Source organism: Macrotis lagotis, chromosome 1, assembly GCF_037893015.1.
Source record: "Macrotis lagotis isolate mMagLag1 chromosome 1, bilby.v1.9.chrom.fasta, whole genome shotgun sequence".
NCBI lineage: Eukaryota > Metazoa > Chordata > Mammalia > Peramelemorphia > Peramelidae > Macrotis > Macrotis lagotis.
This window is the reverse complement of record NC_133658.1, coordinates 492,865,231-492,877,908: the sequence shown is the minus strand read 5'-3', so window position 1 is coordinate 492,877,908 and position 12,678 is coordinate 492,865,231. Positions and strand designations below refer to the sequence as shown.

General features: G+C 36.0%; 1 pseudogene; it reads right to left on the bottom strand.

The window, feature by feature from the left end:
* The window catches only part of LOC141507343 (histone H4 transcription factor-like), a 30,585-nt pseudogene extending 24,331 nt beyond the window's left edge, over nucleotides 1-6,254 (bottom strand).
* Between the last annotated feature and the right edge of the window lie 6,424 nt (nucleotides 6,255-12,678).

Below are 12,678 nucleotides of genomic sequence, written 5' to 3'. Positions count from 1 at the left end.
TAGACCAGTTTTTTTAAATAAGGAAAAATATATAATTCAAATTAAGATTAAAAAATTTCTTAATACTGTTTACTTGGGGTGTTCTGCAGAAGATGAGACAAGTTCTGGTTCTGGTTTTGGTGTTATCTATGAAACTGCAAGCAAGTTTCACAAGGTCTTAGATGTGCTTCCTGTTTTGGAGGATATGAATATTTTAGGTATTTTATTTTTAACTGCTTTCATTTGAGGTAAAAAGTTTAGGCATATTATATCAGGAATTAAGTCTATAATCACATATCTCAAAAATTTTCAATTTCACTTATTTGTTTACTTTATATAAACATAATATCAATTATGATCCCAGCTGTCTCAGCTTTACTACATGATTACCTTTTAATCTTTAACATTAAAATAAGGTGAATCATAATATTTAATTGTTTTGTTATTATATACTATTGACTCTCTAATTCTACTACACATAGCAGCTGTTCCAAACCTTTCTCTTATTAAGTCCCATGGATCAGGGACAGCTAGGTGGAACAGTGGATACAGCACCAACCCTGGAGTCAGGAGGACCTGAGTAGACCTTGGGCAAGTCACTTAACCCCTTTGCCTTAAATTAAAAAAAAAAAGCCCCATGGGTCACCTCCTACCTCTATTAGTACAAGACCTCATTTTCCAATTTATGTATGACTATTTGGCACAGCGGATAGAGCACTGGTCTAGGAATCTGGAGTATGGGAGAGCAAATCCCACCTTAGACACTTGCAGCTTACTGTGATGTTGAGCAAATCACTTAACCCTAGTTGCCTGGCATCCAGGGTCATTTCCAGTCATTCTGTTTCATTTCTGGACACTGGACCCAGATGATTCTGGAGGAAAAAGTGAGGCTGGTGAATTGGCATAGCACCTCAACCCCCCCTATCCAATTCATATGCTTATCATGGCATCACCTTCCCTGATGTCACAGTCCTCTTAGAGAATAAAGGACAAACATCATTTTTCAATTTACTAAGAAAAAGGAGATGCTCATGTTTTCTATTCCACATTTGGAAACTCCATTTATATTTTAATCATTCTCCCTTTAATCCGGCCTCTGAGGAAGAAGTATCATCTTCTTTTTGCCAAGACCAAATTCTCTACCTGTATACACAACACCGTTCTTATCCATCTTCTCTGTGAGATCATTCTAATATTCAATCTGTCTCTCCTCCTTTGCCTGCAAAGCTTTTCGGATCTACCTAAACCTTATGGAACACTTCTCTTAGCTACATCCACATTTTAAAGTACTGCTTTAGTTAATCATGTATTCAATACCAAGATTCAAGTCCTTACCATTTCTACCATGTCATGCTAAATGACACAATCAAAATATTTTAAACAGAATGGTGGAAGGTGGTAGCAAAATGTGGAATTCAAAAACTTGCTAAAGAATGAATATCAAAAAACTATCTTTGCATGTGACTGGAGAGGAAAAACTTTTTAAAATAGAACAAGGATATACACAAGGAACTGAATCAGGCATCACATATTCCCTATACTCGTAAAGAAATGGTTATCAAGGGACAGCTAGGTGGTGCAGTAGATAGAATACTGGCCCTAGAGTCAGGAAGACCTGAGTTCAAATCCTGACTCAGATACTTGACAATCGCCAGCTGTGTGATCCTGGGCAAGGCACTTAATCCCATTTTCCTTGACAAAAAAAAAAAGGGCTTCTATTTCTCATATCTTTATGAGAGTCCTAGTCAATTTTTCAATAATTCTTCTATACCTCCAACAGAGCAGGAAAGGGACTGATTCAGCACTTTTCAAACCTCTTGCAAAGCAATTACTGGGCTGAGGCCAGTCTTTTTGTAAATGTATTTTAGAGAATTTTTCCCACTGATAAAGGCTCCCTTGGCTCCAAGCAATATAGGAAATGGAATTAAGTTCTCATATGACCCAGTCATTCCTTCAAGGTACTATGCTTTTTCTATCCTCACTTTTACTGCCCAACTCCTAGAAGAAAAAAGACACTATACTCATTGCCTCCAATTCCTCACAATTTGTTTGCTTCAGTTCCTTGTAATCCAGTTGACACTACTACTTGAATAACTTTCTCTTTCCAAATGAAATCTCAGTGTTTAAATCTCTGAAACATTCTGCCAGTGTTGATCACCTTATTCTATTCTTTATCCTTCTCTTCCTTGACTTTGCCCTCTCATTCTGTTCCTGCTACCAGTATTCTCAATTTTTTCTTGGATGCTCATCTATTCTGTTTTCCTTATCTTGGATATTCACCCTAACTCTCTCCTACCCTCTCTTCTCTTTTGTTTAGTGATATCACCTGCTTCCCATGGTTTCATTGAAATGTTCCCCAAATTTACCTATCCTATTCTGATCTCCCTGAATTATTCCAGGCTTTTATTATCCATTGCCTGTTGAATACCTTCTCCTGGATGTGCTGTAAAATCTCAAAATGCCCCAAATAGAACAATGTCCTCTTCCCCAAAAACAAACAAAAAATTGTTCTTCAGTTTTCCCAATTTCCATGATCCCTCTGAGTACTTAATACTGTCTTTTTCAAATTATCTTATTCCAAAAAACACATGTACAAAAACATTTATACCAACTTTCTTTTTAGTGGCAAAGAACTGGAAGTTGAAGAAATGCCCATCAAATGGAGAATGGCTGAAAAAATTGTCATATAAGAATGTGGAGGACTATTGTTCTATAAATTATGACCAGGCAGACTTCAGAAAAGCCTGGAAAGAATCATATGAATTGATACTGAGTAAAGTGAGCAGAATCAGGAGAACATTGTGGACACGAGCAGTAAAATTGTGTGATGGATCAACTATGACATAATTAGCTCTTCTCAACTCTAAAATTATCAAAGACAATTCTAAAAGACTTATGATGGAAAATACTTTCTGTATCCAGTGAAAGCTATGGAGTCTGAATGCAGACCAGAGTATACTATTTTTGTTGTGTATGAGTTCTGAGGTCGCCAAATAAAGATTGAGAGGTGGTGAAGTGAATGAATTCACATAATCCTTGGGATTTATTATAGAAGGGTAACAAAGTGCACAGATTAAAAACTTTTCTCCTCCCAGAAAAACAGCAAGCACTTTGAGGACAGGCAAGGTGAAGTTTTAGTGAGAGTGGGAGACAGACAGACATAAGGGCATAGCTTAGTCTGGGGACATGGCATGGGGGCAGAGGGCCTAGGCTGGGAGCATGTGGCCTAAGAAAGAGAGAGAGAAGTCCTTGCAAGTCTAGGATAGAGTCAGGAAGAGAGAGAGAGAAGGTGGGACTTCTTACATGTACTTCTGTAGTGGATTGGACAAATGGTGGTACTTGGGGAGTGGTCTAGTACCTGGCTCAGGTAATCTCCAAAGGCAAGCTACCTCTAAATTCAACATGTCATGTCACACCAGTGTAAACAATGGGCAAGGTCAGACAGCTGGAAAGCTGAAGCTTGGGGAAGTAGGAAGTTGTAGGAAAGGTGAACAATCCAAGGTCACACCCATCCTGGAATGTAGTCACTTTGAACAATACAATTCCCAGATAGGTCACAACATCTCCCTTCACCATTTTCACTTTTTAAATTTTGTTTTGTTTTTCTTTCTCATGTTTTTCCCCTTTGCTTTTTCTTTCACAACATGACTAATATGTTAATATGCTTAACATGATTATACATCTATAACCTATATCAGATTACTCACTGTCCTGGGGACAATGAGGGAGAAAAATGTGAAACTCAAAATCCTACAAAAAATGAATGCTTATATGTAATTAGAAAAAAGAAAAAAAAATCACCTTATCCCCAATAATTTCCACATCTCTACCAAGATAAGTTCAATTCATGTTGCTTTTTCTACATAACCTTTCCTAAATATTTCAGTCAAATAATTTCTTTTTAAGAGTATATAGCATATTATTATACCTTTCATGCCTATTATACTCAATTTTGTATCATTATTTATCATTTCATACATATTTCCCCCATTATTTCTTGAGGAAAAAGGGCAAAATACACCTTATGCATTTTGATCATTCATCAAAAAGTTCCCAAGATCAATTTTTATTATTGCCTATATTGCTTATTGTTATTGTTGCTGTTGATTTGTTTCTTGGGTTCAGTTCTGTTTCACTCACAATTGCAACTCAGATTCAGGAATGCAGGTTTTGGAAAGAAAATAAGAGATTTAGTAAAGGAAGTTACAGCATATTAAGAAAGTAATAAAAAAAGTTAAAAGGAGTTTAAAGAGAAGACCACATGGACTGCTTACTGAATTGGCCAGGTCAGCTGGCCAGAGTTCAACAGGAGGCTGGAAGGTAAAAGAGGATGAGCCCTTCCCTTGGATATCCTTAAATTCTCTCCCAGAGTCCAGGGGAGGGGGTGGTGACCTGGGAGTGACCCAAGTCCCTCATTGGAGATTTTGCCTTTTGGGGAGGGGTCTCTTTTGGGTGGTCTTCCAGGGCCTGTATTCCCTGGCTGCCCCACCAGAAAACCATTCTCATGGTCCATTATCAAACAGGTGGCTAAGTAAGACTGCAAGATCTCTTCTCTGGAAGTATTTTCCCGCTATTTCCCTCCCTAACAGAATCAGTGCAAGGTCTTTCTGGAAATAGTCCACTGTTTCACTCCCTAGCAGAATCGGGAGGGTGTCTGACTGGGAATGCAAGGCCTCGCTCGCTCTTCTAAGAATAGCCTAAGAGTAATATAATAGTCTGTCTTTGTTTTAATGATTTTTAACCCTGAAAGGACTTCACTAAGAATATTAACTCTTAAGAAGGAATATTCCACTGAATCATGATGGCGTTTCAAATAATAATGGCATGATTACAACAATTTCAAGTGTCACAATTCTGAGACAATGTGAGAAAATTCCTTTGAAATCAAATGACTTCAGAAGAGTTCTTAGTTCTTCAAGAATTCAGATAGTTGTTTTTTTCCTTGAACAAGTCACTTAATTTGTTTCCATAAAAATGAGAGTTGGATTTGATGTTTCCCAACACCCAAACAGTTTGGAAACTATGATTTTCATCCCAGCATAATCTATTCTAATTTATAATCGTGTTTCCTTAGTGTTTCAAATTTTTAGTGCTTTTTCAATGCTTATAAAAATATTAGAATGCACTGAAATAATCAAGACATATTACCTCTGTAATTTAGGATGAGCTAAATTAGTTTTTCTTTTGCCACCTTACTAATTTTTCTTCTCCATTTCTTTTTTTTTTCACTTAACAGTCTCTTCATTTTTTATATCTCCTCATTCTCTTTGCAAACTACTGACTACTCTGGATCAACACTAAAATACTAGGTAATAAATCACAGTCTAGTTTAGTGACTAGACTTTAATGATAGCTTCATTACTAATCACCTAAATGACCCTGTGCAATTGTAATTTTCTTTTAACTCAATTTTTCTCACCATTAAAGTAACATTCAAATACCCATATATTTGTTAAATATTGGGTTTCAGGCACTGTAAAATGTATCAGAAATATAAAGACAAAAAATGAAATATTCTCTCTTTAAGAGCATAACTGCTATTATTGGTGCTAACATGGACACAGATTAAGTATGAGGTTTAACTGTTAATGGTAAAGATTCATTGTTTACCTCATCACTTTTCTTTGAAATCCCAACTTTTTTTTCCTGTCCACTTGTCAATACTCTATAGTCCTTTTTTTTAAAAGAAAAAGCCTGACTTTTTATACATCTATAGTCTCCTAGTAGACCTAATAATCACAGACTTTGAGCTGAAAATAATCTTTTTTTCAATCATCAACTTTATGGGTAAGGAAAACTGAGGCCCTGAAACGATTAAGTGACTTGCCCAATGGTCATAAAAGTGGCAGGGCCAGAATTTGAATGTAGGCCACCTGACTCCCCATGTAGCTCAAATTTTACTCTGCTGACCTTGTTGCACACCTCCAATTATTTAATACATATATCAAATTGGATATCTAGTAGACAAAATAAACCTGACGTGTCCAAAACAGAATTTATATTTTCTCTAAAACCTTTCTTTCCTCTAAACTTGTCTATCACTGTCAAAGGCACCCATTCTTCCAGTTATCTGGGCTGCAAATTTAGGTATACACACTTCACTGTTTTGTTTCCCAAATTCAATCTGTTACCAACACCAGTTCACTTCATTTTGCAACATCACTTCCTCTGTAACTTTTCCCACCCTGGTGTAAGACCTCACCTCCACAAGCCTGGACTGTTAATGGTCTGCTGGTCAGTCTGCCTGTCCTAAATTTCTCCCCACTTAAGTCCATCCTCCATTCAGCTACCAAGTGATTTTCCTAGTGGAGGTCTAACTTATCACTCCCCTTTTTTCTACTCAATAAACTCCAATGGTTCCCTATCATCTTGAGGATCAAATCATCCTGTTTGGTATTCATGTTGTGGAACTTCCTACTTTCCTAGTCTCCTCCACCCACATTTTCAATCTTTTTGAACCCCACATACTCTTGGATCCAGTGAGTGGCCTCTTTGTTGTTCCACAAATAAGTCATCCCCTCTCTGGGCTTCCAGTATTTTTTCTGAGTGTCTGAAGTAGGGATTAGGGAGAGATGGGTTAGACAACATGGAACTGAAAAGCTCTTCCTTATCTCAGTCTCCTGACTTCCTTCTTGCCCTGGATAAAATCTCACTTTCCCTATCTTAATTCTAATGCTTCCCTCTGATGATTATTTCCTATTTTATATATAACTTGTTTGTAGATACTGATCCAAGCTTGCTGTATCTCCCATTAGATTGTGGTCTCTTTAAGGGCAGGTATTGTCTTTTTGCCTTTGTATCCCAATCCCCTAGCACAGAGCTCCATTCAGTAAACATTTAATGTTTATTAACCATCTCCAACTGTTTCCCAATATAACTGTCAGAGCACCTCTAATGTATGTAACAAATTTTGCCAGATTAACAATTCAAAAACATCATTTCCATAATTGCACTCTGATATGAAAAAAGAACTTCAAGGATTACCCAGAATCTTCAGGCTGAGGGTTAAATTCAGCCTCAGGGAGCTGTATAAATTTCTTCTACTTGCCTTTCCAGCCTTATCAGTTTTCTATATAAACCCTCTATTACCAACAAACTTTATTTTAAAAACTATTGTCCTAAACACATCTTTGTCCCATTTATTTATTGGCAATTGAAGGTCTGTACAATATTCTACACATACTAGACAATAAAAAGCAAAAATACTTGATTCGTTTTGCACTTTTCCTCTTACTTGCTTCCTCAATGCTCACACATCCCCTTATCTTATCTGATATTTATCCAGATTTTAATCTTCCTTTAAGATCCAGCACATCACTTCTATCCTAACACAAAGCAATTCTTGATCATTCCAGCTTGATCACTCAATTCTCTATTTTCTTTTCATCCATTTGTTATCATAGTGCATTGCTGTGGCATTCATTCTATTATTCCTAAATGTTTTTCTTAATTTTTTAGTTAGGATCTTTCCTCAAGTTGAATATAAACTCCTTCCAATTGTACATTCCAAGATCTTCAGTAGCTTTTGGATTTTTTGTACCTAATACTGTTTATTAGATGTTTTATGACATTTATATTATATATCATATATAGTAATAAATTTAATAAATAGAAATGCTTGTTAAAACTTGGAATTAGGGGCGGCTAGGTGGCATAGTGGATAAAGCATCGGCCTTGGAGTCAGGAGTACCTGGGTTCAAATCCGGTCTCAGACACTTAATAATTACCTAGCTGTGTGGCCTTGGGCAAGCCACTTTAACCCTGTTTGCCTTGCAAAAAACTAAAAGACAAAAAACAAAAAAAACCTTGGAATTGGGTGGCTAGGTGGCACAGTGGCTAGAGCACCAGCCCTGGAGTCAGGAGGACCTGAGTTCAGATCTAGCCTCAGACAATAATTACTGAGCTGTGTGGCCTTGGGCAAGCTACTTAACCCCAGTTGCCTTGAAAAATCTAAAAAAAAAAAAAAATATTAAAAAAAACTTGGAATGCCTCAAACTGAACAAGGGTTGGAAAAAAACAACTCAATTTCATTTGCATGAAAAACTATCTCTGAAATATAGCTCAAAAGAAATTTCTCTTCTTTAAAAAGAAAATTTTCATCTAAATCAATATTTATAAAGACAATCTACAACTTTAATAGCAAACTAGCACAAACGTCTTAAATTGATAGTCTCACAGATTGTAACATTTTAAAAAGGCTACTTAAGTTTTCTAATTTTTCTTCTCACATTTCAAAACAGACTTATTCCTTTAGAGAAGTACTTTAGTTGTATCAAAGTAATTGGAAGCACCTTTAATTACCATCAAAGCTTTTTTTTCAAAAAAAAAAGAAATCCAAATGTGACTACAGTCTGAATCAAAGGAATTTTAAGGATTTGACAACAGCCTATGTGTCCTTCAAAAAAAAAAATTGGGGAGGCTTGGTGTTGCAGCGGATAGAGCACCGGCCCTGGAGTCGGGGGTACACTTAATAATTACCTGGCTGTGTGGCCTTGGGCAAGCCACTTAACCCCATTGCCTTGCAAAAAAGCCTTAAAAAAAATATAAATAAAAAAAAATTGGTAAATAGCAGACACTAACAAATTTAAAGATGCCAGATAAAGCTGAAATTGAGTATTTTGAAAAAGTTATTCCCGATCAAACTCAATTCAGTCTCTCACCGTCTTACACTCACCTGTCTATTTTTGCCACTTTTTTCCTATCAAGGAAAAAATTAAGCTATATACGGGGCCGAAGTGAATCTATTTACCTAATTTTCCCCGTGAGTCAAGCAGGTGTTCTCTCTGGCCAGGCACTTTTCTACAAATGGGCCGCCATCCCCTGCACAAGGCAGGCCCAGCTCGGAAGGCTCTGGCCTTTTCCCAGGAGCCATTTCTGAGGCAGCTTTCTTTCTTTTTTTTTTTTTTTAAATAAAGAGCCGAAAGGTCTGAGGTTTAGTATACTAAGGGCCGCAGGTGAGAAACGAGGCCCAGGTCAGCAGAGGGGGCGGACCTGGAGACCCGCCGGAAGCCCTGTGGGGGCTCAGTAATGCGCTCCCCCACTCCGAAATCCCTCCCGCTCTAGGGGAACCCCTTCGGAGGGCGGACCGGAAACCAGGAGGCGAGTGCCACCGGCGTCACGGGCCGGTGAGGAAGCGGGAGGGGGGAAGGTCGGAGGACGTCGACGTCAGCAACGTCAGCAGCGTCACGAGCGTTCGCGCCCACTGGGCCCGGCCCCGCCTTCGTTCTCCAGCTGATGGGGGAGGAGGAAGCCGGGCCGAGGCGCCGAACCGGCCATCTTCTGGAGTGATTAGCGTATTCTAGGGGAAAGTGATTGTTGGACCTCGTCTAGAACGAAATATAATTGGGGAAACCTGGATATTTGTGTGTGCGTGATTATGATAATGATTTTTAAAACATGCTAGTAAAATTTTCACATTTTTTCCTATGCTTCATTTTTTTTGGTTTTAAGGGATATTTTATAAAATAATCAACACGCTTGAAAGAATAGTAAAGAAACGAGGGGGAACGTTGGTGGGTGCTTTTGAAAAATATTTAAATGGAAAAATATTTTCAATATTTTTCAATATTTCAATATTGAGTATTTTCAAAGATATTTTCAATATATTCAATATTCAATATCAAAACCTAGGCACTTAAATAGTGGCATTTGCGGGAAAAATATTTCTTTAGGGTATGATTCATTACTTTAACTCTTGCATCTAAACTGCAATAGCTATTTTTGTGTTTTCTAATTTTAAGTGATTTTGCCAAATAAATTACATTAGAAATTATCAAGCACTCTCCCCTCAGTGTTATGTTTATGTGCTTAAAACTGATTTTTTTCCTAGCCTTGAGTTCTGTTGAATATTGTGGAAAACTACCTAGCTTTTCTTTCTCTGATCTTTTATAACCTTAAAAAAAGTTATTTAATAGAGCTTTTCTGTCAAAACCTCAAATTAATAACTTATTTTATGTAGTGCTTTTCCAAACTCATGTCAAAGGCAATGCCACAATTTTTGTTACTGGCTAGTTTTGACAATAATAGTTCTTTTTAGGAGTAGACATGGCAGGCAGCCTAGGGAGCAAGATCAAGAGTAAAAGGGAATTTAAGTTTCAAGGAATATTTAAAAAATTACTTCATATAAATATATAGTCTATAATACCTAATTGATGCCATAAAACTTGAGTCTGGCACAAGGGTGTTTATTTTTAATTAACTGCATGTTTTATAGGGAAGGCTTAAATGCTTGTAATGGTCAAGGATTATTTGTGTTCACTTCAAAGAGTGCATAAATGCTTTGTTGTAGGCTCTGACTCTACAGAGTATCTAATCAAAGTTCTTCAGATTAAGTCTATATTCTCCAAATTTCAAGGGTAATGGTAATTTTTCAAGTGTAACATTCATTCCCTTTCTACAATGGAGATTTGTCTTTTTTTCTAAAGATTATTACATAATTTAGAAACTAAAATCATTTGGTTCTAGCTCATAAAACACAAGAGATTCTTTCTTCATAAACAGTACGAACCATGAATCCAAGTTTTGAGTATAAAAATATAGGGAGGAATGGAGGAATTGCCAGTTACTCTTAGGTATGCTCCATCCCCTCTATCCAGTACTTGTTTTCTTTTCTATATAGATTATGCTTTAGAACTTGTAATGCTCTTTCCTCTGATTGTTATCCCATTTGTAAGGGCTTCTTTTAGCTCAGATGTTGGAAAAGTAGAAAATAAAAATGAACAGCCAGTGATCCCAGTACTTTTGTTTTGAATATCTATTTTTAATGCATAATACCTGAATATGATCAGATCACAGTGGCAGTTTTTATGTACTCCAGTTACGTTCATATTACCTGTTTTAATTCTAATGTAAAGATTCAGGTTTGAATCTAAATTCTATCACTTGATAGCTAGGTGATCTTGCATCTCTCTGGGCTTGTTTGAATGATCTATTTAGCTGAACTTGTGAGATTCCAATGAGAATAGATATCAGGCATCTTATATCTATATTCAGATGTTATACAAATATAAATTATTTCAAGTGGTTTGAAAGAGTGCCATTCAAAGTCAATAAATATCTGTTGTTAACACAACTCAATTGACTTGGAGCAGAATTATCTTCAAATAATAAAGCATACTGTTTTATATATATATATATTTTTTTCTCACAAATCCTCCAAAGCAAAATTAATAAAGATGAATTTAAGTACTTGAAATTTTTTTCCCTCCTTTTTCTCCCCCAAACTTCTGTTTAAACAGCTACCTTTTTTTTTTGCTTGCCCAACTCTTGTCATTTCAAAGTTGTATTCTTTTAGTCTTCTTTTGGTCCATGCTTTGTCAAAAATAGTACCTGTATCCTGGTGCTTTTTATAAAGCTTACTAACACCTCAGTGGTTGGGGATATATTTCAGAAAAGACATTTTGGGGAGAATTCATAAAATGGTATCATATTAAGTTATTTCCATGGACCCACATATACATCCACAAACATAATGCTTACTTTTTTAAGATGAGAAGTTTATCAAAGTCCACTAATTTAAAGTCAGATAGTACAGCACCTTTTATTTGATCATCATAAAAAAAAAAACAACTGAATGGAAGCAGAGACAAATCAATCTCTCAAAACATCTTAAATACCTTTTTAAAAATCCAATAAAAAGTCACCAATACGGAATTTATATGTAAAGCCTTTGGATACTCTGAACAGGTGGAAAGAAAAATGTTATGTATATGAAATATACTTTCCCTACCTGGAATTCCCCCAAACAGTTTAATATTAGATACAGTGTAATGGCACTTTAATACAGTACATTTTCCTGAGAGAAAATATCACAAACCATGGTCTCTTGGGAGGCATCATTTTTCTTCTCTTTTCAACATGCAGCACATAATCAATGTTTTAACAATTATTGTACCCTGTGTTAGGTTTTTATAAGATTTACATTGCCATGTTGCATACAATTATATAGAAGTAACTTTAAAAAGACTTCACAGGCAAAAATATGTCCTTAATGATTTATTAATTCATATCTAAGATGTCTTCACAGCACTAGATGACCACAAAAATTTCTACTTTTTCATTTGCAGCTAGGTCTGTGTGCACCATGGAATATGTTTTTTTTTAAAAATTAAATAGAATACTTTCTGTCAATAAACAATCATATATACATAGAACAATATACAGTATATCACTTTTGTCTGAGTAGTACTTTTTGCTATCCACATTGTTTTATGCAAATTCACAGATATTATTCCTGTAAGGTATCTAACTTTGCCTCAAGTACTGAACTCTTTAGGTCAAAGTACACATCTTTACTTTGGAAGGAAACGAATATTCTCAATTTTATTAAGAGTCCTCATGCATCGAAATAATATATTATAGGACCTTTAAAAAATAGGAGAGGCATGGCATGACCACAAAATCTAAATTAGGCTCTTTCAAACATTATGACACCAGGCACAGAAAAACTTCCTTGGAGAAAAATAAGTTGGTGATTTTCAAAGTATTTCATGAGGAAGATTAAAAGCTTTGCTGTTTTGAGTTATTTCAATTCTGAGTTTATTGTCAGTGATTTTCAGTTACTCAAGAAATCTGGAACTCGTGAAAAATCCTGAAAGCCAGAAGTTCCAGACTACCTGTGCTTAGAATTTGTCAGTTGTATTTTTAAAGAATAAATAATAAAACTGCACAAAAGTCCTAATTTAATGAAACTGCTGTGCT